Genomic DNA, 6,586 nt, shown 5'->3' with positions numbered 1-6,586 from the left:
CAATACCAAAAGCACGTTATTACAGAAGTGCAAAACACAACCCGTGCTTGCACCAACGCACCAAGACGTACACCCTCAGGCACTAGTAGCCTGGTGTACAGCGCTTAGCGTAGGACGTCTCCTACGACTTATGAGAACTCTCCAAATGACCGGTCTCACATACCAAAACAGAGAAAGAAAGGAAAAAAAGAATACCTTTACTTGTTTAGATGGTCCTTGTCTGCTCCCGCAGTGATCCGAGTGAGGCGAGGAGTCCCTCCGGGAAATCCCGGGGGTACCCTAGGGAGTCCTGTTCTCAGCGGGTCCTGCAGCCGAGCAGAGCGGGTCCCATCTGGGGTGCCAGAAATGATGCCGTGAAAAGCCGGAATTGAAGACTCAATAGTCAGCAGACTATTAAGCAGGTATTCTTTATTGCGGCGCCGGGCACACGGGGGATCTCTCCTCCAAACGTGTGCACCGAAGAGACACAGTTACTAGGTATTTATGCTATGTTAACATACATATTCATTACATTTCCAAGAAATGTTAATCATAGTAATGGCTTTTCCGAGAATTCATTAATATATGGTAATGTCCATCGCACATGTTTGTTTGGCGTCTCTCGGCAGGGGTCTTCAGATTATCCTGCAGCATCCTTATCTCTGTAGTTTGCATACCTGTTCTCCCAAGGCCCAGGTGCCTAAAGGGATTATTCAGGAGTCCCTTGTCTTGCAACCATCCCAATTATTCACAAAGAACCAAGACTTGTTTCTGACCACCTGAAGTGATAACATCCCCTACATGTTACATTTGTTACATTTACAGTTATCAACCCAAAGCCTCCTTTTTAGGGTACAAACCCTCATTTCTAAGTTCCAAACCCAGGGCTCATAGCATCATTTTGAAGGTGCAGAGCCTCCTTTTCAGAGTCCAAAGCATTGTTTATAGGGTCCAAAGTCTCCATTTGAGGTCTCAACCCTCATCTTTATCTTCAAAACCCTGCTTTTCAGGAGCCAAAGCCTCCATGTAGAATCAAAACTGCTCCTTTAGACTTCGAAGCCTTGTTTGTTTGATGTCCCAAGCTTCATTCTGAGGGTCTAAAATCCCATTTCAACAGTACAAAGCCCTGATTTTCAAACCCAAAGCATCACTTCAGGGCTTAAAACCATCAGAAGTTCAGGGTTCAATGCCTCAATGTAATTTCCAAAGCCCCATTTTCAGGGCCCAATGTTGCATTCTTAAGCCCCAAGCCATCCTTTGGCGGGTCTAAACTCTACTTTGAAGGGTCCCAAGCCCTCTTTTACACCTGAAAGCCTCCACTGGAGTGCCCAGAGCCCTCTATTTGGGACGAAATCTCCATTTCTGGAGGCCATGGAGGAACCAAGTCGTTCCCCTCCTTTTCAGGGTCTAAAGCGTCCCTTGTAGCATCTAGCCTATCCTTTGGAGTGCCCAGAGCCCCATTTTCAGGGCTGAAGCCCTCGTTTATGGGATCCAAACCTGTCTTTTATCACTCACAACCTTCTTTTAGGGCCCACAGTTCCATTTTGAGGGTCCTAACTCTCATTTTGGAGGCAGAAAGCCTCTTTTTAGGCTCCAGAGCTATATTTCTAGCATCCAAAGCATCATTTTGACTTTCCAAAGTCTTAGCTTTGGTGGCAGAGCAGAGAGCAGCCTGGTCCCACTGAGCGCAAGGCTGCTCTCCTGCCTCGGCTGCCCTCAGCCCGCCGTTGCTCTGCACACCGCTGCCCACGCGATGACCCACAGAGGTCCCTTCCAACCCCTAACACACCGCCCTGGCACTTTGCCTGTGGAGCGCTGGGGACAGCTGCCCAGGGGAACGGGGAGATGGCTCTGCCCCGTCCTGCTGCGAGAGCAGGGCTCGGCCCTGGTGCTGAGGGCACTGAGCGTCTGCCTTGCTGCTCTCCAGCTCCTCCGGCGTGCGTGGAGCCCTCCGTCACCAGTCATGGGAAGTGTGCGGCTCCAGCGTACGCACCCGTGGGTGTCCCAGGGCACACGTGGAGATCCCGCCTGGACCCGGGGAGTGACAGCTCTGCAGCCGCTCGTTCAGGCGAGGTGAGCACGCTTTGTTTTTGCCCTGCGCTAGTGGGGCACGAAGCACTCAGCCCAGCCCTTGAGCGAGCTGTGCATGCTTTCAGCCAGCTGGCACTTGTGCCGCTGCTCAGGAGAGCCCCTGCAGGTGAATTTGCCGCCTTGGCTTGAAAAACAGGCCAGCACTTCCCTGCTCTTGGGCTGTTGTCCTCTGCCCTCGGTGATTCCTGCCCTGGCAAGTCCAAGAGACGCCTCTGGGAATGCCCGCCTGTGCAGTGCGTGTCCTTCTGGCCTGGGGCCGTCAAAGCAGATCTCCCTGCAGCTAAGTGATGGCTGGGAAATGCGTACCCTTGCAGCCCCAGTGTCCTCCAGTGACAACCTGCTGGTCAGCTGAGTCCCCAGGGCTGGCTCAAAGCCTGCACAGTGGGACGCAACTGCTGCCTCACAAGACCTCTTTCTGTCCTACAAGAGGTCGATGGTGATAGCACCATCTGGAGGGCACCAAGCCTTTTTTTAGGGTCCAAACCCTCCTTTGCAGGGTCAAACCCTCATTGATAAGTTGCAAGCTTCGCTTTTACAATTCACAGACTCCTTTTAAGGGACCAAAGCATTCTCTTGAAGGCCCAAAGTCTGATCTGAGTGTCAAAGGGCTCCTTTTTAGAGTCCAAAGCCTTATTTGTAGGGTCTAAAGTCTCCTTTCATGGCACCAAAGCCTCATTATCTGGATCCATAGCCTAATTTAGAGGATCCAGTCGGCAAGCTGGAGGGTCCAAAGCCTCATTTTAGCATCCAAACTGCTCATTTTGGGTACAAAGCCTCACTTGTTTAATGACCGAAGCCTCATTTGGAGGCTCCAAAGACCTGTTTTTAGCATACAGAGCCCTAGCTTTTGGCACCAAAACATCATGTGAGGGCAAAAGTCCTGATTTGAGGGTTCAGCATCTCATTTTCATTTCCAAAGCCTTATTTTCACATCCCAACGCCCCATGCTTCAGGCCCAAACTCTTTTTTGGAGAGTCCAAAGTCTCACTTCTAGGGCCAAACCCCTCTCACAGCTCTAGGCCTGCACTGGAGTGTTTCGTTTTATGGGGCAACAGAGGAACCAAGAGGTTCCCCTCCTTTGCAGGGCCCAAAGCGTCATTTCTAGACACTCTCCATCCATTTTAGATCCCAGAGCCTTATTTGCAGGGCGAAAATCCTCATTTTTTTGGGTCCAAAGCTGTCTTTTATTAGCCATAGACTTTCTTAGGGCACACCGTTCCCTTGTTTGGGTTTAAACCCTCACTTTCAGAGCAGAAAGCATCTTTTTAGGATCCAAAGCTCTATTGGTAGTGACCTCCCCAGGGCCAGGACTCTGCGCTTCCCCTGGCTGCACTTGTTGGGGCTCTGCTGGGGCAGGGTGCGACCCTGGGCTGGTGCAGAGAGCAGCACCACGTCGTGACTCTGTGCAGGAGCAGGGTTTTGGGTGCCACCGTCGCGAGGCTGCGCCCAGCAGTGCAGGCTGGTCGGGGAGCAGCGCCCCGAGACGTGGGGGCAGAGGGTGCGGGAAGAGGGGGACAGGCGTGGGGTGCTGAGCGATGGGGCACGGGCTGGCCCTGGAGACCCCCGGGCTGGAGACATCTGCCCCGGGACCAGTGCAGAGCTGCAGGCCTGGAGCTGGGCAGCACTTGCCTTGGGGGAGAACAACAAAATAGTGCCTGGCACGCGCAGAAGGACCCCTCAGCGTTCACATCCCACCCCTCCCTGTAAAAGAAAAGCTAAAAAGGGTGAGGACAGCAAAGCCATCTGCGCTGTTGGTAACACTGAGACTTTTTCTGTCATTTGCATGCGATTCTTTTATTTGGCTAATGGGATCTGGGAGCCCTTGAGGGCCAGCGTGTGCTGCAGCTGGTGGCCCAGTCCTGGTTCGGCCGTCTGGCGAGGGCCCCTCCAGGGTCCCTGGTGTGGTGCTGGCCTCTTGTTGGCTGGAGAGTCCTCAGAGCTGCTGGTGCTCCTCTTTGGGGGTGGCCGTGGCCCCCCGGGGGCGTTCCCTGCCCCAGCTGGTAGTGGAGGGCCTGGGCACAGCCTCCCCAGGCTCCTCCTGGGGCTCTTCTTGCTCCGTGGGGATGGCAGCGGGAGCAGCGGGGCAGCTGCCAGGTGCCCACCAACAGCGGCGCATGAGGTGCCGAGGAGCTCGTCCGTGCCGGATCTCGCAGGGCTGCCGGGGGAGGCAGAGACCCTCCTCAGGAGGCAGCGGGGTCGGGGGCATCTTGGTCAACATGGCCATGATGGTGTCTTCCACCATGGCTGACTCCAACCCCCTGTTGTCAAAGATCTGCTCCAGCTCCTGCTGGACCCAGGGCTGCATGGTCTGCAGGAGCATTGGGTGGTTCTGGAAAAGGTCCATCCCGTTCGGGGTACAATATAATACAGACAATAATAAACTGTATAGCGCAGTCCCATACCTACCATACCCACAATACCCACAATGGCTGCAAAACAATAAAAACTACACAATACGTACTGTACAGAGCAGTGCATACTCTACATACAGTAATCTACATGCAACATATTATAAAACAAAATACCTTAGAAAACTAAACACTCGAGAATGACCAAGCGCCACCCCCACCCCGTCCCTTGGCAATGACAGAGCCAGCGTGGAGCGTGCTCCATCTGTGCCACACCAAAGCTTCCCAAACGCCATGTGGGAGCCTCAGTTCCTTGCCAGCAGCCAGGCCGCTGGCACAACTCGCCTACGGGGCTCAAGCACAAACAGGGGTAGATGGACGCATGCCCCACAGGGTTCCGCGGCCCTGCTGTCCATGCAGCGCCTGGTGGGGGGGAAGGGGGCTGACCTGCAGCCTGAACAGCAGCAAGCCACCGAGCAGGACATTCATCAGTTTCTGCTTACAGAGGGACCTGCGGGCACCGGCCCGTGGATTCTTACTACGGCATGTCACGCGTCGTGGGTGGCACCGATGCCCAGCTAGGGGCCTGGCCCTGGATCGTCAGCATCCAGAAGCCCATCATAGGAGGCATGGCGCATGTCTGCGGAGGGTCTCTCATCAGCCCACAGTGGGTGCTGACAGCAGCCCACTGCTTCATCACGCCCGGGTAAGGAGGACCAGGGAACAGCCCCACAGCACTAGCACGTGCCCGCTCCACAGCAGCACGTGCTAGCGCCATCCCGCTTCCCTGCAGCACGCCCAGTGCCTGGGCACTGCCAAGCCCAGCTGAGAGACTGCTCGCGAGAGGGCTGGGCTCACGCCACGGCTTCCTAGCAGCCTCCCGCCCGACACTCCTTGTGCCCAAGGCGTGCTAGGGCAGTCGCACCCTCCGTAGCGCTGCCTTCCTCTCTGCCCTGTGCAGCAGAAGGCAGGCAACTGCTGGGCTGCTTGCAGCACGTGGCTGCGCTCCCTCTGACCCCTCTCTCCACCTGCCTTGCAGGCACATCACCATGTGGCACGTGGTGATCGGGGCCAGCCACTTGACTCAGCTGGGCCCTGAGACCCAAGTGCGCACTATTAAGCGGCTACTGGTTCACGAGCACTACTACAACATCACGCAGAGGAACGACATTGCCTTGCTGGAATTGGACCAGCCTGTCCTGTGCGGCTACTACGTGCAGCTTGCCTGTGTGCCCGACGCCTGGCTGAGAGTGTCGCAGCTGAGAAGCTGCTACGTCAGTGGCTGGGGTTCCACGACTGCAAGAGGTGAGTTCCCAAAAGGGACTTGTTTGGCAGGCACAGAGTGACTTCTGCCAGCCCAAGCCCTTACCAAGAGAAACAAGTCCTTCAGCTTCACCTCAGGCAGGCCGGCGTTTCACTGGTCATTTGGCCAACAGAGAAAGTGATGGAGGAAGGTGGGGTCATCCCAGATCACAAAACAACTCTTCTCTAGAGCTGAAACTCAGCTTCTGGAATCTCCTGGCTCCTAGTCCTGGGTAATGTGCTTGATACGTCTGGGCTAAGCTCCTGAATCGTGAAGAAAAAGTTTTTCTTTGTGTAGGGGTGGCGCGACCACAGGTATTTCCAACATATTGTACAACCTCTCTTCTCCAGGAGAAACCTAGACTGAGAGAAGAAATGTGGAAATATCACCAGAGGAGGAGACAGAAGGAGTGTGAGCTCGGGAAGGTGTGGATGCTGACAAGAAGCAGCAAATGTTACTGCTTTGCACACACCCTGTGTGCTCACCTTCTCCCAGAATCCCACAGCTGTGTAGCAGGAGGGCTTTGGTAGGGCAGTGTCAGCCTCACCTCAGCCGGGGCCTGGAGCAGAGCCTGCCCCTCCGACAGCAGCATGGCTGCCTGGCAGCTGGGTGGGAAAATGGGAAATGGCAGCCCCCGGGGGAAGCAGGGTTGCCCGGGGAGCATCCCAATGCCATCCCTTCCCAGCAGCCCAAGGCAGCACAGCGCACGCTGACCCCGGGTGTCCTTACAGCAGAGCCCCAGCTGCCCCGCTGGAGCACAGAGACCTGGAGGGGAGGAGGAGGGGAGACGCTTTAGGCAGCCTGCCCCCTCCCCAGACACCCCCGGGCATGGAAAGGCCCCGCGCCCTGCCAAGCCGGCGAGTCG

Source organism: Opisthocomus hoazin, chromosome 29, assembly GCF_030867145.1.
Source record: "Opisthocomus hoazin isolate bOpiHoa1 chromosome 29, bOpiHoa1.hap1, whole genome shotgun sequence".
Classification (NCBI taxonomy): Eukaryota; Metazoa; Chordata; class Aves; order Opisthocomiformes; family Opisthocomidae; genus Opisthocomus; species Opisthocomus hoazin.
Note: the sequence above shows the minus strand (reverse complement) of the source record.